Here is a 24,286-nt window from a genome sequence, read left to right on the forward strand (position 1 = left end):
CATGTGATCGTCCATCATATGCCAGGAATAAGAATTTTGCTCAAGCATAGCTCCTTCATACACTCATTAACAGCACCTACATATTGAGTTTGCTCTAGCCTGTGCTGCGACATTGTAACTAAATGTCCTAATCGTACTAATCCAATCTGTGCTCAAAATACATATCCTGGGTTCTTTTCTCATGGTGGATTTTAGTCCTAATCGTACTAATCCAATCTGTGCTCAAAATACATATCCTGGGTTCTTTTCTCATGGTGGATTTTAGACATGCAAACACTGAGCATCAGTAATGTGGCATTCAATTCTTTAGCGAATGCCATCAATGAATGGATTGTTGATACTGAAAGAACTCCTTCTGCCCCTTCCTCCTTTAGTCTTTCGAGGCAAATTTTCGTTTAGTGCTGATACAAAGCTAGTTTTGCAAAGAATTCAGTCAATTTTAACAAATGCTAAGGTTGCAGCAAATAATTTTATTGTCAACAAGCAGTGGTACAGCAGGAAATGGGAAAAAAAAACTTCACACAGGAACCTGTTCCGAACACATGGAGTTAAAAAAGTGTATTCCCACAAAGGACAACTTTGAATAAAGGCCAGTTAGAAATGGTAGAAATTTAAAATGCTATAAATATCTGGCAAATCCATATACTCATGAAACAGAAACCAAACTGGTGGGCTCTGGATACAGGTTACCATTTTTGAACTGGGATTTAAACTATACAAAAGTTAGTTTACAAGAGATGACCTTTAGGTCTGCAAAAATCATTAAATGGAAGTTTCGGTGTTAAATAGCCCCGTGTCAGAATTATTACTTACCTTTTTGAAAACCTTTTTTTCTAGTGAATGAATGTGATTTAAAAACACATCACTACTATATCAACACGAACAAAAAGCAAGATAAGGAGTTACGCAGCAATGCAGTTTGTGACACCAAAGTTTTACACCAATGTACCTGCCATGTACAGCCGTCTAAAGATTGAAGGAAGAGGAACCGAATGCGGCAAGCATTTCATCTGATGCAGAAGCCACCATAAAGACAGTACTTTTAAAAAGAACATATAACTATTTAAGCAACACAATCGGTGGCAAGAAGACGTCGCAAAGATGGGCATTTCTGTAAAAGTGATTCACTCAACAGTTATGGTTTACTATCAGGCCTGGAGAAAGAAAAATATCCTGCAGTGTAAGAACTATGAGTTCCAGTTCTCCATACGCTCACAATGCAAAAGAAAAATAAATAAAGTTTATACGTGTCTTGATGTACAAAACTTTTGGGTCACCTCAAGACAAAAAAGATGACAAAACAATAACAGGCAAACACTTCTGCCCCCCCCCCCCTGCCACTCCAGACGACGTCTTGCATTTTTAAGCCCTGATAAATGAAATGCAACAATAAAGGAAGCCTGTAAAAATAGGTACTTCTGCAATAAACAGCAGGCACCAAACAAGCTAATGTTGCATGATGAAGCCAGGGGCAAACAAATTGCCGCTCGAAAATGAAGCACTACACAGTGCACTCGCGGGCCCCTGACAGTAAACAGCCGACCCCTAAAAGTGATGAGAAATTTTTTTTCTCTCCTTCTGTGTGCATAAATACCTCAGCTGAAAGGGAAAAAAAAGTTTCTTGCCAAAAAATACTTCCACGTCAAATCCCTTGAGCTGATAGTAATATCCAATGACAAAGACTGATTCTGCTTTATGCCATCTAGTCGGCACTCCATTCACTAGCGAAGGTCTGAACCCCACAGGAGCTGACGCATTGCTTTCTTAGCTCTGATTTTTTGATAACTCATGAAGATGCCATGAAGACAAAATAGAACTTTTCAATTCAAAAGAAATATTCTTTGGTAACTCGCTCAACTCCAGTCCCGCCACAAAAAGACATTTTTTAAACTGAAAAAATGCAATACTGAATTTGAATTTTGCATTACAGTGATATAATACGGGCAGAGGTGATGTAACATCGGCCAGAACTAAAGCAACCTTTTCAGCTTGTAAATTGCAAGTTAGCATTCTAGTGATACGATCAAACGGGAGCAGAGGCCCCATTAGGATCACCCATTCATGTTTCTTATACTCTGTTACAACTCAAGAACGGCACCACCTCATGTAGTGTATCACTCCGCCAAAGCGCCGGACCCGTGACGTCAGTGCGCGCGCGTTTTGAAAGGGGTTTGCCATGAATGCGTGATATCGTCTGCCTTGTCTCCCGCAGTTTGTTTGTCGTCACTGGAGTCGTTCATAAGCATATTAAGTCCAAAAAATCACGGGAACGGCTCATGCCATGTTTAAAATATTCCCAGTAACGCCCTACTTGCGCCGCACGGAGAAACATCCGGCTACGGTGATAAGGCACAGCGGCAACTTCTGGTGCCGTTCTTAAGTTGTCACCGAGTATAGTGGCGGCTACCAGTCACACAAACAAGGTTCTGTCACAGCAGAGAGAATTGCTAGAAAGTGGGTTGAGTCTCCCCTGCATCATGTGTTTTCACATCTCAATTGTTTCTTTGAAGTTTGCGATAAAATTTTTAACAGTGAAGCTGTTTAGCGATTCTCGTTGATTCCAGCATTTCACAAAACTCAGTATGTATAACAGTATAAAGAAAAGAAATCACCAACACCGGCGGGATTCGAACCTGTGTCTGGTACCTCAACGAAGTTAGAGTCAGTCGTCTTACCCACTCGGCTACGACTGTGAGTTAGTACCCAAGAGTCAAACAGCTTACTCACTCAGCTGCGACTACGGGGGGGAGGAATCCGGCACCTGCTCGACACAGAACACACCACAGGGTACACGTTGCACCTGCGGGCACCTTGTTCAAGTGTGCGCGTTCCATTCATTCGTTCTGCCTCTCCGATTTGCTTCTCCTTTGCTGTTGTAGCAACAAAGATGGAGTAAAGTTCATTGCGGCAACGGAAAAGAAGCAAATCGACTGCAATCATGGACTTAAACCGTCATGATAGTCGTGAAGGTTGCACACAGCTTCGATAACTTCAAGTCTGACGCGTTACTGCGAGCTCCCTTCACTTTTTTATTTTGTCTTCCTGGTCCCTTTATGAATGGTACTGCGTGGAAGGCAGCTTAATTCAGTGTTACCTTACCCAGTGAACACAGGGGGCAGTGGGCTCGCTTTGCACACTGTAGATTGTGAGTGGTGCCTTTTGACGTGTTCCTTCAGGAGAGTTCTTCGCGAAAAGGCGTTTGGGCAGTACGCACACAAGAACGGCTTGTCCCCCGTGTGCGTGCGCATGTGGGTTTTCAAGTTCTGTCGGACGTTGAATGCGGAAGAGCACACGCTGCACTTGAATGGCCTTTCCCCCGTGTGAATCCTGATGTGCCTTCTCACGTCGCTGATGAAACGACTCGAGTAGTGGCACAAGTGACACTGGTGAATTTTTTCCCTTCCACTGTTCCGGGAACCTGGCTTGCATCCTCTTGCCCCAGGATAGACTGTCTCTTCACTGTTAGCCTCGCAATACAAGTGAAGATGCTTTGGGTCGCCACGAACACCCCTCACTGACGTTGCACCTGCAGGAAGCACCAAGAAAAAAAGCCAAGAAATTTTATTTGGGGGTATTTCAGGCTTCTGAACCTTGTACTCTGTATGCAATGCTGGGAGTCCATAACCACTGAGCTGATTCATAGAAACTTCGGAGTAAAAAACGAGGTGGAGTGCATGGGCCAAAGAATTTAGGATTTTCACACCATAATCTTTAACTTGAAAACAATTTGGTGGTTTTAGAAACTGGTAAGTACTATTAGTGGCTAGTTATTCTGGGCACTGAGTAATGCAAACGTAGGATTTGCAAGAAAAGAAAAACTCTCCAATGCAAAAAGTAGTGTAGATATAAATTTTGCTTAAAACTTGCAGCATTCAGAACTTGAAATATTTGAACATAAAGTCAGCTTATGAAACAATGATTTCAGCAAGTTGGTTTATGGAGAAGTCAGTGTGTTAAACAGATAAACCACCTCGATTACTAGTCCCGAACAGTTTATGGGCTGCCCCGGTAGACATCAGGTGCTACAGTTTCCCTGCATTCTTATGTAGCCAAAAGTCAAAGTTTATTTGGGGGTATCTTAGGCCTCTGAACGCAGCAGTTTTCGGATTGCCTGCAGACGATACCAGAAATGGTAAATCAAGAGAGCCCACTGACAAGTCAACAGCGTACCTGCTTGAATGCTGAAAAAGCTAATCAAACACAGTCACAGCGCTTTTCAATTTGTGTGATGTTGTTAACTACTGCTTTGGCTAAGCAAAGAAAATTTATAATGCAATGCTTAAAAAAACCACATAAGGAAACTAATTATCAACCAGAGAACACAGCTCAGTTCACAACACCAACGCTGTTGTCATGCAACTCGGCAAGAATCAACAATTACAGTACAGTCCCGGTTGATCGGAATTTTAACATTTATTTTAAAATGATACGAATTTTCGGGGTGCTGCAGATGGACTATGTTATACAGACTACGACATCATTCAGGTTTACACGAATATTTTCCGAAGCCGCCATAGGCGATATGAATGCGCAATACAATTTCGAACTGTTTCCGCAAATGTAGATTTTTCTCGAGGCTTGATTTGGCTTCCACGCGAGAAAACCCCGAGTCTGATGGTGACCTGGATATGGAGGCCTGGGGGAATCTCGGAAGTCAAGCTTCGGCTGAAGATTTTGTCACCACGGATGACAAGTGGCGACTGGCAACCCAAGGTCTATTGAAGAATTTGTGGAAAAAGCAAAGCTAAAGAAATTGCGACTGACAGTGACAGTGAAGATGCTGACGTGTGTGACAAACTGCCGCAGACGTCGGAAAACCATCATACTGTCCTGCAAAGCACCATGTGGAAACCGCAGCACGGTTTGACGCGTTTTAGGCCGCATTCCTCACTGAAATAGAAAGCAGGAAAGTGCAAACAAGCATTATGGACATTTCCAGCCCACAGTAGTGTATAATAAATTTTCTTAATTTTCATCTGAACTTGTTTTGGTTTGTACAAATTCAGGATGATACAAAGATTTTGCGTGGCCCCAACGAATTCGTATCAATGAGAATATACTGGAAAGGCAAATTTTACGCAGCAAGGACTGCACCGAATGCATGAGACAATACACAAAAATGACTCATGAAAAACAATAGAACTGCAATAAAAAGACACTGACAAGGCCTCGTCAAATACTTCTTTGTAGCAGCAACGTGCAGTTAAATTCATGCAATCTTTTGGCTTACACAAAATTTTAGTGTCACATTGGTTACGATGTGGACAAAACAAACACCATGTGGGCTTAGCGGCTGACTTACAAATGACTGCTGCGACGTCATATTACCGTGAGAATCTCATAAAATCTACAATTTGTTTCATAGTTAACACACAGAGGGGATAGAAAGCAAGCATACTCAAGTCCTTCTCTTTTGCCCTGTGGACTTTGAAAGTGTCTCCTTGTTGATGACATCAGAAAATCGATGATAGTGTCAGCACGGCATAAACTACAGTTCTAAACTTTCTTTCCTCTTGAAGGGATGCACAAAAACTTTTCAAAGTAAGAGCCTGGCCAATGCATTCGAGCCCTCAATATGGCAATCTGGTTAAACAATGTTCTCATCTCACTTCGTGGTCCCTTTAGGGCACCGGAAAGAGCATAGACATGACACTGCAATAGCAGGTATGAGCATAAAAAAGTAGGGGTGTGCGAATACTCGAATATGAATCGAATAGTACCTTTGTGAATGATTCGATTCATGAATTGCATATCCACTATTTGATTTTTCGAATAGTCGAGTGGAGTTTCCGAAAGTTCCCCAGCTTTGCAAAAGTGAGAGACATCGGCGCACGCTCACGCACTGCTGCTACACCAGGGCTCTTTGATTTACACTCTCGGACTCACCGCGGATAGTCCGCGGGTAGTCCGAGGATTCCCCGAAGCTATAGGGATACATGGGAAAATCAAATGCCGGACTGCTTCTCGGGGAGTCAGCGGTGAGTCCGAGACTGCAAATCGAAGAGCCCCACCATCTGCTCGGCAAGTTTCATCCAAATCGTGCTTTCGACAAGCGCGCCTTGCAGAGGCCGTAAATTTGATCCCGCTGCAAAGAGTAATCTGCGCTGCAAGGAGTAATCAATAATTGTACATGGTTGGAAAAGCGCTTTTTTACATGGTTGGAAAAGCGAAAAAAAAAAAAAAAAAACAGACAGAACGAATGAGGCGCTAACTAACAACTGAAGTTTATTCAACAAAGAAGAAGGAAATATATAGATGATCCACCACTTATGCCAACACTGTGTGCATGCATCAAATTTCTTTGTTTATTTATACCGGAGATACTCCTTTTCTTTCTCTAGCAAGGTAATGGAAGGGGAGCTCACGCACTCTCCTTCTATTCCCGATGTCATGCAAAATGCCTCCCAAATTTCTTTGGTTATTTTATCATTTGATTTGAACAGTACCTCGGTATCATTGAATGCCGGAGCGCATTTGACTGCCAGAGCGCTTTTACAGTCAAAGCAGTGCAATGAGAGATTACCCGAAATGGTCTTCTGCCCACATAGCGCGCGGTGCTCCTTGAGCCGCTCATTGTTCATTCCAGTAAAGACCACCACTGTTTTGACAGCACTCCCGTTATTTAAAATTAAAAGCGGTTCTGGCTATTTTTAATGCAGATGCTGTATGGTTACTGCGTGTTCACTTGTTTTTTAGACCACAGTGGATAGTGTAGCCTTGTCCACAGCTTTCCTTCTGCTGCATATTACTCCTGCTTCATGCTGCCCATGTGCTTCCGAAGCAGTGCCCCATCGTGGTCCATGATTGTGGTCATGCCGTGTTTTCGTGTCCTATTGTTCATGCCTGCAAAGTGCTTGCTTCTGAGTTACGATGCGCTGTATAGTGCTTGCCAATGATTTCAGTACAGCAACTCCAGTGAAAGTCTCTTTTCTTTTTTTTGCAAATGCGTATCGTGCCCGCTCCAAATTCCTGGAGTGCCGCCAATGCGAGTTGAAAAGTGCATTCTACGGGTTGAAAAAGAACGTCATGTCTCCCGAAATCGCAAAGTAGCTTCTGCTTTTGCACAAAAACCTATGAAAAATCGAGGCCTGTAAAAAAAAAATTGATATTCGATTTTCGATTCGACATTAATCTTTTTTTCCGAATCCGATTCGCTATTCGATTTAAAAGCTCCTATTCAGCATTCGCACACCCCTATAAAAAGGACCTTGACCAATACATAAAGTTCATAACCTAGAGGGCAGAACAAGGCAGAAAGAATCTTCACAGTGATAAATAGAACATACAAAGGTGGCATTCCATAAGGCCCAAGAAAGTACAAGTTGAAGTGAAACTAGGGCCAGTTATGCTCTTTCAAGGCCCAACTTTGCCAAAATGCAAAGAAGGTAAATTCCTTTCCTGCAGTACTTTAAATACTCGTGAACTCGGTCGGGCAGAGTTTCAACCAAACTCAGGAAAACTCGGGCCTTGGTTTAAATTTTGCTCAGGCATTCTGGAATAGTGGCCCAGTTTTCTTCAGCTAATTAGAGTACAAAACAACCAACATCACTGCCACGTGCAGTGAGAATTTGCTTTGGTTCAGCTGTGAACAAAAAAAGATGAAAACGAAAAAATAATTCTAGTTTTGCACACATTTTGCAGCCTAGTAGTTAACATCACTTTTCGTGACATGCACACCTAAAGAAAATCCGACGGTAGCAGAAAAAAAAAATCTGGATAAAAAGGTGCGGCATTTTCTGGAACAAAGACTCCGCAGGCACCAAGCAAACCACTGGTGCTACGATGAGGTATGTAGAACAAAAAAAAAAAAAAAAAAAAAAAGAAGTTGCCTCTGTTTGAACTCGCAAAAAAAAAAAAGAAAAAAAAGAAGGCATACATTGACATTGATGTGCATGACGCTAGCCTGCATGGTTGACCCTACCCTGAAAAATAGAAAAAATGCAGTGATCAAAACATAAAATAAAGCAGGTTTTAAATTGAATTTCGAAGCAATGAAGGTTTTTATTATTTTTTTTTGCAATATGCTGTGGCCCATTCCAAACGAGTTTTGGTTTGTTGCACACAGTCTCTACTTGCACCAAGTCCACCACTGTGCTGAAGCAGCAGGCACCTTTGTGCACTGAGGGAAATTTTCTACCTTGCAGTCATTTTCAGTTTTTTCATCGCACGAACAAGCAAACAACGACCAACAAAACCCTGAATGATAAAAAAAAGTTACAAACCACAGGAAGCCTTTGTTTTTCTGCAGCACATGTACCACTGGCTGTGAAGCTTTTTAAAAAAAGCTGGACAAAATTACTAGGTGACCTGTCAATACAATGCTTAAGCATACCTTTCCTTTCAATCATTTTCTTCAATTGCAATATTTTCTATTGCTTCTTGTGCATGCATTGTTCCTACTGGGCAGCAACAAAACACAACTGCCTACAGCCAATATTTTTTTTCACTGCCTGTCATCCCCTGCCCTGCTTTTACGCATTGCAACTCGTTAGCCCCATTAAAGGAGCCATGAAGAGAAAATACAACTTCATTTCATTTGAAAGAACTAGGATTCAGTATCTCACTCAGCTCCATTGCAGCCACAAAAGAGGTTTTTTTAACGAAAAAAAGCAAGAAGTATTTAAAAACTTCCAAATTTTGCACCACAGTGACGTGTTATGAGCAAGAATGACGTCATACGGGCCAACAATAAAACATAATTTTCAGAGCATTAACTGCACGTTAGCATTCAAGTTGATGCGGTCAAACGGAACTAGAGGCCCCATTACAGACGTCCAGTCGTGTCGTCGTGACAGGTCAGTTAGGCGGCCGCCGATCGCACAAACAAGGTTCCGTGACGTCATAGAAAAGTTGCGGGAAATTGGCTGGGGGGTCGCGACTGCTTCAGACGTTTTCCTTCATATCTCCGTTAGTTGTTCGAAGATTGCGATGATATTGGTATCATTGTTATCGGGACTAAGCAGTCTTTCTAATAAACCGAACTTGTATTTTGTCTTCATAGCTCCTTTAAGGTCGTTAAATACATCAACGTACTGTAAACAGAACTGCACATGGCTCCCTCTAACTTGTACGTAACCAATACAACTGAAAGCTCTCAAGGAAGCAAGCAATACAAAGTGACTGGCGAATTATATTTTCGAAGTATAGGTTGTCCAGCAAAGAGAATGAGCACCCCTTAAACATGTCACAGCGAACAGGTCTAGCAAGGAGCATCATGAAACATTTTTTAATGGATTAATAATTTTGCTTAATTTATGTACGCTACTAAGACAAGAAGAATGCTAAAAAACATCCCAGGGAACGACAACGCAGCTACCATTCTTTTGCACATGAACATAAGAGAAACAGAGTTACATTTAGGGAGGAGAGAAGATCATGTTGTGACCCTAATCAGGTGGATCAGTCGCCGACAAAGGAAAAAATGATCGGTGAAATGATGACTCGCTAGCTCGTTGGCCAACGGCACAGTAGCCGACGGTCCACTCCAAGTAAACTCAAATTGTACAATATGTACCCCTTATTTACACTATGTATTTGCAACTCTCAAGGCTCATGATCTCATAACAGATGTCGGGCAAGGCCCGCGTCGAGCGGGCTCGCCGCGCACTCCTCCCCTCCCAAAAAACATCAAGCTCCTCAGTTTTACAACCAAAACTCTGCCCACAAAAGGGACGTCACAAATCAAGAGTGAGGATGGCTCATTGCACACTAGGCCACTGATTGGCCACCGTGACAAACAAATCTAGGTGGGTTCAAAATAGTCACGTGACTTACCACTCTCACTCATACAGATACCCGGAGGTGTTCTACAAAACACTAATATCACACAAATAAAAACTAACCAACTAAAAGCTAACCTAACGACGGCCATCGGCTCTCGGCCGGCTCGTCTTGCCATGAAGTACTGCCGCGAACCATGCGTTGGGTTTGTTTGCCGGCTTGACAAGGGCATGGGTGCATGTATCCCGCACCTCCACTGGATGTCACGAAGCCAAAGACGACGCAGTTGTCTTCAAGGAAAACAAGTTAATTGGAGCGAACTTGTGCTCCCCTAACAACTCAAAGAATACACAGTCGGTGATACACAGTCAGCAAACCAGCACTCAACAAAGGGACGTGTGCAGGCGAGCGTCGTTGAATCAAATGCCACGGTGTCGGATTTGCGAGAATTTATCTTTGGGCACGGGTGTTTCTCGAACCGTCGATTTACATCCAGAACAAAGAAGATTATTCTAGGCTGTTCACGTTAGTTCGGAATGCTCTCCCAATCAGAAGAGATAACACAGCGGCATAGAAAGAAAGAATAGAACACACGCTTCCCTTGGCACACAGATAACACAGACCGGCGCCACCGGGCTGCAAAACCCAAAACATAAATACACAAACCCAACGCATGGTTCGCGGCAGTATTGCCCATACCGTGCGCACCTATAATTGTCCTCCGCGCCGCCAAAATTCCTTTGCTTTGTAAACACATTGAGGGCATAACAAAGCCTGGTCAACTACCCATTGACATATCCCAGCCACTGAGTGGCCAAGGTCAGACATGGAGCGAATGGAAACTCCGCCCAGTAGCTTTGAGCTGCGTAACCGTGGTAGACAGAATGTCTAGTGCCCCCTTCCTACTTTAGACCTCCTGAATAACCTTCAGCTCCTGTCCACATCAGATATTCTCATGGCGGTAATCGCGGTAGTCAACATGTCAATGGTCCCCCTCTACCGGTTTTCCAAACGAACGAAAGGAAATCCTTCTTCAAATGCTAGCATCACTTTTAACTATCCTGGGGTGACCGAAGCATTTGTATAAGTCCTCTCCGGGTCCGCTTGTTGGGTGAACACAATAGCGCAGCAAACACAATAGAAGCTTCCACGGTTTCTCCTCATGTCCCTCGCGTCCAAGTCAGCTTGACCGGCGTGGAAACAAACACAATGCAGGTAAGCACGCTATACCCAATGAGCGATATCTAGTTGTTGGGCAGTATTAATTAAGTGAGGTGCCCGAACTCAACAAACAGTATCTAAAGAAATGCCAAGACAGTAACGGGGGCATACTTGAGACATTGTACTGCACTCCTGACCCTGTCTGCCCCAATTAATTCGAACTTAATGCCGACATAGCACTCTACCACTCCACCCACAAAGCAAGGTCAATTTAACGGAGATGAAAGCTAGCTTTATTACGATTAGTACATGGCTAGGTAAATGCCATTCCTGATATTGCCGTTAAAATGAATAAACCACACCATGCTATCTTGTGGGAAATTTCAGCTCAAAGCGGCATGCAGTTCGGAAAAATGTTAAACACCTGTAAGGAATCCAGCTGTTCTTGAATTCCACACATTTAAGTATCAAAAGCAAAAAAAAAAAAAATTACAGTAGTACCTGCTCTGGGTGCCGAGATATCCGAGGGCAAAATGCTAGCCAAGCATTGCGAGGAAAGTGCCATTTCACCATGGAATTCTGCACGAACTGAGCCGTAGAGTGCACTTTAAAATGCTATTTACATTAAAATATGGTGCCTTATGATCAGGAAATTTGCAGACTGATAGAAAAATGGCCGTGGATGCCGCAAGTGCGATTTCCAGAAAACAATTTTTTTGACCGTTTTTCGGCCCCAAAGACCCATCTGCCCCCATAATTAAAGGCAGCATCTAGGGCCACGGTGTCAACGGCGTCTTGTCACGAAAGCTTTACCTCAGCGTGTAGGAGTGCAAAGCTAGGTGAGTTCGTCATTTTTCTTTATGCTCCATATAGAAAATAAAGGAACATTAGAAGTTTTAAAGGACAGATGAACTTTCCATTTCATTGGATCAGAAAACTGGGGACTGGGACTGGGGGGCTATCTTAGTACGTAGCAGGGCTTCCTTATCTAGAGGGTGTTGACCAAGGTAGTGTGGGTGCAACGGCCTAATCAGGATGTGAAAACAAATGTGGGGGGGGGGGGGGGGAGGGGCAGTTGGCCTGCCAAGAAGACGTGAGGAGCTCCCCAAAAGCAGTTCTCTTTTGCCGTTTTGCCGCATGTCACCGGAGACGTGTGGGAAAGCCCAGCGTAGCTAGCAGTGAACACGGCATATTTTTGAACTTCGAAGTACTGATAAAATTTATTCGAAATTTTTGAATACTGCTTTCAATTTGAAGTCAAATTGAATATTGTGTTACCTTCTTTGATATTCGAAAGTTTCGAATATTCGCACAGCCTACAATTTTGATTTGGTAAATTTCTACGGAAAATTTCTCCCGAATCTCTCAGATCTGCTACCACCATTCAACTGTTGGCTGACTGCTGTGAACAATTGGCGTTTGGCTGCAGTTGAACACAGTGAAGTTGTCCGAAGCGAAGAATAGCTCTCATCCGCCCGTGTCTCCACTCATTACGACCTCTGTAGACAAACTGTGGTATTTACTGAAGCATCCCCTCATCATTTAGGGAGGTCCTAGCACAGAGACAAATTTCTGGGAAAAAGCAGTTTCACCACCGCAGAAAAAAACTGCAGCCAGCAGAATAGAGTCACATGCGCCTTTGTTCGGGATCACAAAGTTTAAGCAGCTTTGCAGAGGCCCAAATTTTAAGCAGTTACCGACCACAAACTCTTGCTGGGTCTACTAGGTGCTGAAAAGCAGATTCCTGAAATGTGCTGCACGAGGGGAATCCCATATGTTGGTTGAGTCAGCTCTCCTCACACCGCGAACAGAACATTGTGCAGGGGTTATCGTGAAGATGGTCATGCTTACTTAAAGGTGTGTATGCCCATGTCATTGTATCAAAAGTGTTCGCTGAAACCACTGCAAGAGACCCAGCGTTGTCAAGGGTTACAGGCTAGTCACATTCGAGATCCAAGACAAGAAAGGCAAATAAATGTCCTTATTTGAGGTAAGTGAGCTACACAGCTATGGGGCTACCATGTTGTGGCATTTACCTCCCTCCAAGGGGATGCCCTCAGGTTCCCCATGAGTATATCATTAACCAAGCTTCTTCAAATGGGTCTTCGCAATAGTACCATCGAGGAACTCATTGAAGGTCATCTCGAAAACCAGCGCACTCATCTGACACACACTCAAGCAGGCCGCTTTGTTCTGCAATGTATCAACTGGCCCTGTGCAGAATAGACCCCCCCTGGCCCCTTCGTCAGACGAGTGGGGTAAACATATTTCGGTACGACCCCTACCAAAGAATATAAACCCCAACCACCATCCCCAGTGCAGGATTGCCCGCTCCCACAAACGCTTATATGGCAATCAATCTGACGTGTCCTACACCGTTGCGGCGAGCTATGCTGGCAACAAAACCATGGTTGCAGTGACAACATCCAAAAACCATTTATTGCATCCGCATCCATCCGAACGACCTCCCCTTGAGATGCCGAAGAACTCGCCACTGCCTTAGCCCTCACCCAATGATCCAGCAGAGTCACCATCACTGACGCTCAAGCAGCCTGCCGCAGTTTCCTTTCAGGGACGGTGGCACCGGTGACCCTACGGGTACTTCAACACTACCGTTTACTTCACCGAGTGGCGATCGTTTGGAGACCTGCCCCTGCCTCTGTAACGGGCAACAACTTCGTCAACCAACGGGCTCGCGAACTGGCCCACCGAGCCCCAACACCACTTCTCACCTATCAGGACATTACTCAATTTTACCGGACCACCAGACAAAAATTCCCGTGCCCTCACCCATCCCTCAGCAAAACTCGGGAAACAACACTGTGGCAATTACAAGCAGGGACGTACGTACATCCAGTTCGAATTAATTTATTGTTTCCCACACAGTACACAGCTCTATGCAAATTTTGTTTATTTAATCCTGGAATGCGCTCACAAGCCAGCCCTATCACCCCCTCTCTACCTATTCCTTTCCCGAGCAGTGGGAGACACTGTTGGCCGGCTGTCAACCGGAGGACCAGACTCTCCTCGCGACCTTGGCCAAGACGACTAGGGCAAAGCATGGATACCTGGACTAGGGTTCTACTCTCACTTTTGAGCTCATTAAAATGTTGTCTCTCTCTCTCTGTCTCCTCAAGTTACTGCGCAAGAGTCACCCCGAGGTCTTGAGGAAGGAGGCTCCCACACGGAGCTGTGTGAGGCCTGTAGCAGAAGAACGACACAAGGCAGTCTGGTGTGCATACTTCCAAACACTTCACTGCACAGAGCACCCATGTGACATGTCTTTTGCGTGATGCAGAACGGTAATTAAATGTCGCCATTGGCTGCACCCCAAGGCTAAAACAACCAAAAACATACCAAACCACTATTATTAACAAAAACAACATGTAGATTTCTGATTTAAAAATACAGTCGAACACGGATATATCGAACTCCAAAGGGATTGCGAAATAGTTCGATATATAAAAAATTCTATATAAAAAATATGGGCTCTGAGACCTCACCTGTGGTGGACGACCACTTACCGATCGGCGCATCTAAGAATGACAACTAATTCCGCACTAACGACGCAACAGGATGCTTTATTTGCGTGAAAAGAAATCGCTGATCTTGGCGTGCTTCTTCGTCCTGTACATGGAATTAAAGACGCTGGTCTCGATATTCTCGAGGCTATCCAGGTGTGACAGCCCAGTTCCTCCCATGTCGCCGCAACTACGCAGAATCAAGCTGAACGCAGCCGCCAGTTCACCGGCGGAGTACGATCGTGTAGCCGCACCCTCGTCCGGACGATCTTCGCCACTCGAGCTATCAGCCTGGGTTCCTGCAACCGCAGCTACGATGTCCTCGTCACCGACGCTCGCAACAGCCTAAACATTGCTGTCAGCTTTCACGAAGTCGTCAGCTTTCACGAAGTCGCCCGAAGACAGTCCGGCTAGAACAGCAGCCGGGAAAAGGGACGACAGCGCGTGAAACGTGTCGTCCATGCCCTATTCGTCGTCGTCGCCGTCTTCGCAAGCTTCCGAATGTTCGGCCGTCACGAAGCCTGCCTTCCGGAAGCAGTCGGCCACGCTCTGCTTTACGCTGTTCCAGGCACCCGTCATCATGTGTATGGCCCCCAGCTGGTCAACTTTAAGCTCGGTGCCCACGCGGAGGTTCATCAAAAGCCTATCGAGGAGTCGCCTCCTGTACCCAACCTTGAACGACTTAGTCGAGCGGTCGAGCGGCTGCAGCGTGGTTGTTGTGTTCGGAGGCAGAAACTTGAGCTCGATGTTGTCGAGCTCGCAGGTGGTTTGGTTGGCCGAGCAGTTATCCATGAGAAGGCAAGCGTGACGCCCCGACGCCCCAGCTTCTGTCCCTGCCGGGTTTCGGCGAAGGCACTAAGCGACCGCGGAAATCGGGGGTGCAGCGACCGCCGAAGAGCACCTTCCAGCTCGGGCGGTGTTCGATATACCAAATGTCGGGAAAAATACCGTTCGATATAAACGTGCGAATTCCTATACTTTTACACAGAATTTTCAAGGGGATAATTCATGAGTTCGATATAGACAATAATTCGATATACTCGTGTTCGATATATCCGTGTTCGACTGTATTTAGAAGAAAAAAAAAATTCCCCACATTTCCCCGAGGGGGAGAATGTGAAAGTGCGAATGCACGGTTGTCGGCCCGCTTGCGGCGCTTGCGCTCGGCCCCCGCAGCCCACCGCCTCGCCGCCTTCTCTTCCATCTCTTCCATCGGGTTTGTAGTATCACGTGTACACCACGCAGTTATCAAGCCGCTATAACGCCGCTGAGTCGCCAACGCACGCCGCTGACGACGTAGTTTGAATGCGTTAAAGATATAAGGCGCGTCTAACACTGATATCACCGTCGCGTCCGTGGCTTGGTCGGTAGAGCGTCGCGCAGCGGCCGCAAAGTCCTCAGATCGAAACCTGGCGCCGGATGCTGTTTCTTTTTCAAATATAGAGGAGCACTGCGGACGCCGCCGCCGCCGGCGGTGGATGGTTTGGGGTCGCTTATAAAGTGCATTCGCACTTAAAACGTAAGCAATGAAAAAAACAACTGAGATAGACCTGCTGGGGCTCGAACCCAAGCCGTCAGCACAAGTACTCAGTACTCAAGGCCACCAAGCCCGAACAATGGGCTCCTTTAGCGCTCAAAAGAATAGAGCGCGCAGTGACATCACACATGTAACATGACTGCTCTTTTCAGAAATAAATGTTTACTCTTTGTTTCTCTCTCTGTGAAGTGAAGCGTTTCGAACCACATGTCTGGTGCCACGGATGGCTGCCCATAATGAGGATAAAAGCTTTAATCACACGGGAGTCTCGATGAAGATAATGGTGATGACTGGCACATACCCTGCGGGAGTTTCAACATCCTCATGCACCCACACTGTTCATGTCTGGCCTTAAGTACAAGTGCTGCATTGCATGCAGAACTTCCCGGCTAACTGAGAGCTTTTCGAGCTGGTGGCGCGTCCCGATCAAGTTCAAACACGGCTCCCTACACGGTCTTCTTCTTCTTTCTTTTTTTTTTCAAACGATGCACACATTGAGTCCCACAATTCATCTTCATCCAAAGGCTTGAGTGGAACCTAGGGCTACCTGCAGCAGCCTATCACATTTTCGCGCATATAACCCACCCTTGCATATAATTTGCACCCACACTTTTAGCCCACTGGAAAAGAAAAAAAAAAAACCCGCGTATTGCCTGCACATTGGGTACAGGAAAGGCTACTGCTTGATCAAAGGAGGAAAGGGCAAAAGCTACTGCTTGACCAAAGCTACTGCTCAAGCAAGGCATCACATACTACGTAGACAGAAAAAGCGTATATTTAGCAAGTAGAATACACTGACTGCACCGTGAAAGTCACAATTCACGAATAAAACTCAGTTAGAATGCCCTCGTCCTTCTTTTTTCTTCCTTGTCCGTGTATGTTTTGTGGAATCGCTGCCATGGAAGGCTCAGTCAGTGTTACTGCTTAGGAGCTTTACAGCACAACGTGCATTGCCGTGAAGCTGCACTAAAGGCAAAACCTGCGTATTGCCCACACCCCTACTTTGCCACTGAAATTTTCGTATTTTTGGTGCGGGTTATACGCGCAAAAATACAGTCTGTTGTTGCACCACTTTTGAATCATCTTCGCTGAGGTACAGGTTTGCCTTGAATGGGTGAACCCTGTACATGTCGTTGGCACACGTGCATGCCGTTCCCTTCTGAAGCTCTCGGCAATGCTGCCATTGTTGCTCAGCTGCCGCTGCGTCTTGAAAACCGCTCCACACAATAGTGAGGGACATTTCCATGTGCAATGGCTCGGCAGCCAGAAGCAACGAAGGCTTCCGTTTGCGTTTCAAAGTCACACATAGCTGCTTTGGTGACGATGCTGCCCCGTACCAATGGTCTCCTAATCTGTCGTCAGCCCGAAGTGATCTCTCATCTCTTGCTCCCGCACCCAAGATAACCATCACAGGGATGAACCGTTAGTTTAAATCCCGATAATTTGGCTTTCTGTCCGTGACTTGAATCCTTTTAAAGCTGTCACGAAATGCTGTGTCCCCTCTTTTGTTTCTAACGGTGGTTCCATTGTCGTGTGGCTTTCTGGACAGTTTGATGTCGCCAAAGCAAAGTGGACGACGACAAAACTTTGTGCCTGGTCTCCTGAAAGGTTTCATGTCCTTCAGCCTTGCAGCGGTAGTCCTGAAGATGACGTCGCACAACTCTTACCGTAATTACCCAATATGAATGCGCCCCCGATTCTAAAGCGCACTCGATTTTTCTGGCAAAAAAACTGAAAAAACTTGCACCTCCGATTGTAATGCGAACGCGCACGGAACTTTGTGAGCAAGAAAAATGAATGCGAGAGAAACGGGCGATTTATCTCTCGAAGTAATCTCACTCATCTCACCCCTCGTTGCTCTCTGCAGACCACAACATCTCGTTTTTGGTGCAGTCAAGCGTGCTCACGATGCCACACTTCTGAACAAACGTTCAACCATGGTCGATGGGATCGTGGCCCACGCCTCGCACGCCCATCCCGCGAGCTTCTCCAGAGGCGCACGCTTGAGCCGACCAATCGTTTTGAACACGTGAGAGCCGCTGCTGCCATTGTTGTTATCAAGCGCGCAAGTGGAATGATTTGACGATTTGTGTGAACGCCGATAGAAAAGCCTAGGCGCCTATGCTCCCTGCGTCCGAAAAATCGTTGCTAAAAGCTTTGGCGCCACCTTGAGATGGCAATGGCGATGGGTGGGACGAAATTTCCGCTGTTTCGGTTTCATATCCGATTCTAACGCGCATGCGATTTTTTTACCTATTTTTCCAGGAAAAAAGTGCGCGTTAAAATCGGGTAAGTCCGGTCTCGGTGTTGGGGTAGCCGCAGTGCTGCGAGTTGATTGATTGATTAATTCTAGGGTTAAACGCGCCACAGAAATGCAGGTGATGAGTTGCGCCGTACTACGTGGAGGGCTCCGGATTAATTTTTGACCACCAGGTGATCTTTAATATGCACCGAAATCTCGTACACACGGGCTTTTTTGCTTTTCACCTCCGTCAGAAAAGCGGCCGCCACAGCCAGGAATCGAACCCACGTCCTCGTGCTTAGCAGCACAACGCCTTAGCCGCTGAGTTGAGCGATGCCTGTAAATCGGTTTTGTTCCTGCCTCATTTTGACTTTTCAGTAGCTTCCGCTCCTGAAGAGTACGTGATGGGTGTTAGCTCAACATATGGCTCTGCTGTTTTTCCGACCACGTCTCACTGTTTCCTTGCAAAAGGCAAAAGTGAAGAACAAGGGTTGCTCTGCTTTTCCAACTTCAGTAAGACGAAAGCACTCGTATTCACGCATGACTGAAACGTCCAGTGCTACTTTGATGGATGTAGCTGGTCAGGAGGAGGAGGAGGAGGAGGGCGATAAACATGTTTATTATTGGCAAAATTCGCACGGGGTCTTCAGGAGGTAAAGCCTGCACTTCAGGACCATATATGCCTTGCCAGCTGTGACAGCCCACTCCACCTGCCAAAGCTGGTTGAACAGGCATGCACTGGACTGGGCACATCTCCAGAGCTTGGAAGAGTTGAAAGGATATGGTTTGGGTTTCGAGAACTTCCAGTAAGGACTCGCCCTTCATAAAGCTCGGAACAAAGATGTACCGTATAATGCGGAATATAGGTCGAGGCGGAATATAGGTCGACCCCCTTACCTTTTAGCCGAAAAATTAAAAAAAAAATAAGTGGGTACCAACCATTGTTTTCTTGAGACTATAACTTGTTTCGTCTCAGATTACTCATTTAAAACTGTCTGAAGTATCGTCGGACGACTGCTTCTGGTTCGCTGTCACCCACACAGCAGGTCGTCCTCGGTGCAGTCCAGGGCATTGCTTATGCAGCACTTCTTAAACACTCGCAAAACCATGTCATCGTGAAGCGAGCGCAAAGCTTGGGACACTCGTGTGCAGACCGTAGCGACAGCCAGTCTGTGCAGGCGGTCAGCAAACATCTTGGGGTATTCATTCGTAGAAACCTCGCATGACGCTAGCAGACAAAATTTGCCCCTTTGTACAGCACCACAGGTGCACAGAGCAGCGCCCATGAAGCGAGGTCTTCCGAGTGTTGCATACCGAGAGCTGCCCCTTCAGCTAATGCCGCTAGCAACACTTCTTTTGGTGATACCGAACTGGCGCAAGGCGGACACGTCATTGGCCTTGGAAAACCCCCACCTTTTCTTTTAAATGCTGCTGTGAACTGGCACCAAGTGCCTAAACTCATTTTGAGCAAGAAGAAAATAGCACGCACACATTCGCCGACAGCGAGAATAGCAACAAAACAAAAATGGCGTCGCGTCCGATTGATGATGGTGGCGATGGTGCCTTTGGGGTTTGGATGGGCTCGATGGGCTGCCCGGTCGCCAGATGACAACTGCCAAATGACTGCAATATAGGTCGAGGGGTGACTTTTCTGCAATTTTTTTTGCAAAAAATCTCGACCTATATTCCGCATTATACGGTACTCAAACCCATACAGTAACAACTTTGTTTTCGTTCACGTCCTTCACTTAACAAGTTCTGTCGTCTACTTGAATGGGAGTCGCTGAGTCATCCTTGTCCTGCGAAAGGCGTGTTCCTCATGTTCTCAATGCTTGCATTTCGTTGGCACACTCAATGCTACCTCGTAGTAGGCTCCCACCTGTAAGTCTTTTTGTTCAGCATCATACAGAGCATTTTGGAAGGGCGAGGCCTGAATTATAACAATGGCGTGTACTCTTATGCAAAATTCAGAGACACTACAAGATGAATTGGTCTCAATACTCTTTTCTTGTACTGGTACATGCATGAAACGTTAGTCATGTCACACGTTGCAGTGGACGGATTGTGGTCATGCCCCTCCACCCTGGAGATTCAACAGTTCCTGTTGTTGAACAGTGATGTTGTAGCCACAATACAGGAGTGCTCCACTTGCAAACAACAGCCATTTAGATCATTGTTTTCAGACAGGGCCAGGTGAAGAACCCTTGTGGATTATTCCCGACTTTTAGAATTTTTATCAGAATTGAATCCTTCTTCAAACAAAGTATGTTTTATCACCACCAGCAGGAACTATATTTGCGTGCAGGCAAGTCCCCTTTGTGAATTAGGGCCTACCAGATGTGGAATTATTGAAAAATGGCACTATCTATGGCACCATCTTCTTAAAGTAAACCATAGAAAATAATCTAAAAAAAAAGGTGTGAATGCAATGCTCGTATCACCCAGTATCCTGCCTTAGTGCTGTAGAGAAGGCTGCTCAGCTAGCAAAAGTAAAGCTACAGAAAGTCAGAAGAGAAACTGAACGCATTCAATCCATCATTATCTACTTCCCAAGAAGTCGCTGAGTGTTGCCTCTCCAGGCTTCTGACAAAACGGAAAGCCCTGAATGCATTAGATACGCTTCGGCTGTACCTAAAACAATCTTACAGAAGCAACTTGGTCAAAAGAAAGATTATGTTTAGGAAGCCAAGCTGATAAATGAAGCTAAACAAAGGACTGGGTGTTTGCCAGGAACGTTCGTTAAGGTCTGAGTTGGATGTCCTCCGTACTCCCCAGGTAACACCAACCCCAGGAGACGCTGTGGTTGAAAGGTAAGTGCTAACAGACCCACCACCTGGGGCACTTTAAGGCCAACTGCCCTCAAAATTTCGACCTCTTGAAAACACTATTTGCGTAGAGTCTGCTGAAAAAGAAAGCAAGATGCAAAATACAACAGCTGAAGTACGCGTGTGGACACCGCAAGCAGTCAGCAAAAGTCCGCGATTTCGAAACCGAAGTCGAGGAGAGTGTGGCCATTGAAGTGACGTTGCAGCCGTCCAGCGAGCAGCCGGACAGTCAGCAGCTCAAGAGCAAGCCTGCGTGCAAGCTCTACGCGCGCACAGGGCAGCAAATGGGTGAAGTGTTCGCAGCAGAGCTCGACCGGTTTTCCAGCTGCGTGGCTGGCCAGAGGAAAAAGCCCCCATTGGCCGGAGCGTCACAGGCGCATCAGGGCTGTTCATGCAATCTGCCGGCAAGTGCAGCGTGGTCTGCGGCGGAGCCTTTTTAAAATGCTTCAGACTGATTAACGAGGCGTTTCACGGGGCTACCACTCGAGTCCCAGCCGATTTGGTGGTACTTACTACACATTAAAAATAAATTTGGTCGAGGCCAAATTTGAGTGCAGTTGGCCTTTAGCCGACCACAGCTGATACCAGGCTGACACAGCCATCTTGACTCCACACCCACTGCACGCCCGGAGCTACAGTTGCCCCTGTCATCGACAACCGGAAACACAGCTGAAAATCCTGGTGCGGTACCAAGTTTAAATGGCCAAACACTTTTACACCAGCCAAAACAATTGCTGGCAAAAGGATGTTGGCCACAAGCAAAGACAGAAATGACACGCTACTGACTAAACAGCAGCCTGAAGCACGAAGTGCTGCAAGTCCATTTTCATAAAAAAATAATAAAAACAGTGGGACACGCATGCAATGCAATAAATCGAAATGAGGTCAAAAGCGGAGGTAAAATTTGTGCTTTTGGGAAGCAGTATGCCAAGCACTAACAGCCATCAGAAAGGGAAATTTTGTGGTAGGGATTGATCTGGCCAGATTTCCGAATAACGGAATGGCACGTATGTCATGAGGAATGGCCCCATTCACTTAGACTTGGAGCGTACGGGGATTGGCTGACATGGTAAATTTACCCTGCCACGGTAGCTCAGTGGATAAGGCATTGCACTGCTAAGCACGAGGTAGCGGGTTCGATTCCCGGCTGCGGCAGCCGCTTTTCTGATTGAGGTGAAAAGGAAAAATGCCCACGTGTACGAGATTTCGGCGTGCGTTGAAGATCCCCAGGTGGTCAAAATTAATCCGGAGCACTCTGCTACAGCACGTCTCATCGCCTGCATTGCGTCAGCGCGTTAAACCCTACAATCAATCAAGACATGGTAAATTTATGAAAATGACCAGCCACCACAGTAGTATTGCTACAAGATAGCATTGCCATCACTGCAGGAGCAACGGACAAACAGGGAATAAATAGACTCCACACCACCCGATCTGCAAATCACTAAACACAGTGCACATGTAAGCTCCTGGGATTCTAAACATTGCTTCCCTTCAAAGTAGGTACTGTATATTGCCGCATGTAAGCAGACCTTTTTTTTAGAAAATGACTGTCGATTTCTACGCGGAGTTGACTCACATGTGGGGTTGTCTCTGCCATTCACTAAAAATGCAGATTTGCCGACGGCTCAAAAATCGTTTTTGGAGGGGACTAGAGCCACCACAGAGCCTTGTTTAACCAGTCACATAGATCGCTTGCAATTTTGGTTGCGATTGCAAAGCATTCTGTCTTCGTGTTGGGGCTGGTGCGGTTCAGGCATTAGTGACAGTTCTGGACCTCGAACAACATACCTAACGATGCCTCCATTAGCTCGGCGGCAGTACAGAGCAGCATTCAAGCAGAAAGTGATTTTGTGTGCCGAAGGACCCAGCAATGTCGCTGGAGAATGAGAACTCAGCCTCTCGGAGACGTGTGTTCGGGGGTGGTGGCAACAAAAAACGAGATCTTAGTGTGCACTGGTTTGCATCGGGCCAAAAGAGGGACGGTACCTTGCCATCGAGGAGAAAGTTCTGGAGTGGGTCCACATGCAGCGAAGCAAAAGCCTGAGTGTGTCATACGAAGACGTCGAGACGAAGTCGCTGGCCATTGCCAATGGCCTGAACATACAGCTAAGCAAATTCAAGATCTCGAAGAAGGGGATCATGAACTTTATGAAGCGGAACGGGCTTAGCCTGAGACGTCTCACAACTGTCTCGCAAAGGTTTCCGGGACCTGTGATGGAAACAGAAGTGGAAGCGGGCTTGAATCTTTTGGAGCAGGAATAATGCTGTTTTGGAGCAGCTTTGGAGCAGTACCGTATTTACCCAATTCTAACGTGCACTTTTTTTGCGAAAAAATAGGCCGAAAAATCGCACGCGCATTAGAATCGGATACAAAACCAAAACTGCCGAAACAGCGGAAATTTCATCCCACCCATCGTCATCGCCATCTCAAGATGGCGCCAAAGCTTTAAGCAATGATTATTCGGACACAGCAAGCCTAGGCGTCTAGGCTTTTCTATCGGCGTTTGCACAAATCGCCAAATCGTTTCACTTGCGCGCTTGATAACAGCAATGGCAGCAGCGGCTCCCACATGTTCAAAACGAGCGGTCGGCTGAAGCGTGCACCTCTGGAGAAGCTCGCGGGATGGGCGTGCGAGGCGTGGGCCACGATCCCATCGACCATGGTTGAACATTCGTTCAGAAGTGTGGCATTGCAAATGCGCTTGAAGGCACCGAGGACGAGATGTTGTGGTCAGCGGAGAGCGACGAGGAGTGAGATGAGTGAGATTACTTCGGGAAATAAATCGCCCGTTTCTCTCGCATTCGTTTGTCTGGGTCACAAAGTCCTGTGCGCGTTACGATCAGAGATGCAAGTTTTTTCTTTTTTTTTTTGCCAGGAAAATCAGGTGCGCGTTAAAATCAGGGGCGCGTTAGAATCGGATAAATACGGCAGTTTTGGAACAGGTTTGAGGCACCAAAATGCGATTTTTGGAACAGTTTATGTCTATTTGGGAACAGATTTCTAGAGCCAAACGTCATTTGTTTGCAGTTTTTCATTTCTGGTAAGCACAAAAAAAAAATTCAAACAGCTTTTACTTAACATCCGATCAATACCGAGCAGAACACTTTTTCGACACGTTAGAAAAATATGCGCTCTCAGAATTAATGCATCACAGCTGACAGAGTATCATCAAGAAAAAACTAGAGATAAGCAATGCTCCGAACAGCTGCGCCTGACTAGACTTGAGACAAGTGAAAAATAGTACCATTGCAGCCATGAGAAACAACCAAGAGAAGG

The 24,286-nt window shown here is 45.9% G+C and overlaps 1 long non-coding RNA gene across 2 annotated transcripts in view; it reads right to left on the reverse strand.

The window, feature by feature from the left end:
• Nucleotides 1-455: 455 nt before the first annotated feature.
• Nucleotides 456-24,286, reverse strand: part of LOC144158650 (uncharacterized) — a 35,153-nt gene continuing 11,322 nt past the window's right edge. For both annotated transcript variants that reach the window (XR_013320156.1, XR_013320154.1), the window contains one exon: nucleotides 456-3,526. This is a non-coding gene — a long non-coding RNA (uncharacterized LOC144158650). The remainder of the gene's footprint in view (nucleotides 3,527-24,286) is intronic.

This window comes from Haemaphysalis longicornis, unplaced genomic scaffold (genome assembly GCF_048455015.1).
Source record: "Haemaphysalis longicornis isolate Haplotype H1 unplaced genomic scaffold, Haemaphysalis longicornis Haplotype H1 scaffold_10, whole genome shotgun sequence".
In the NCBI taxonomy this organism is placed as follows: domain Eukaryota; kingdom Metazoa; phylum Arthropoda; class Arachnida; order Ixodida; family Ixodidae; genus Haemaphysalis; species Haemaphysalis longicornis.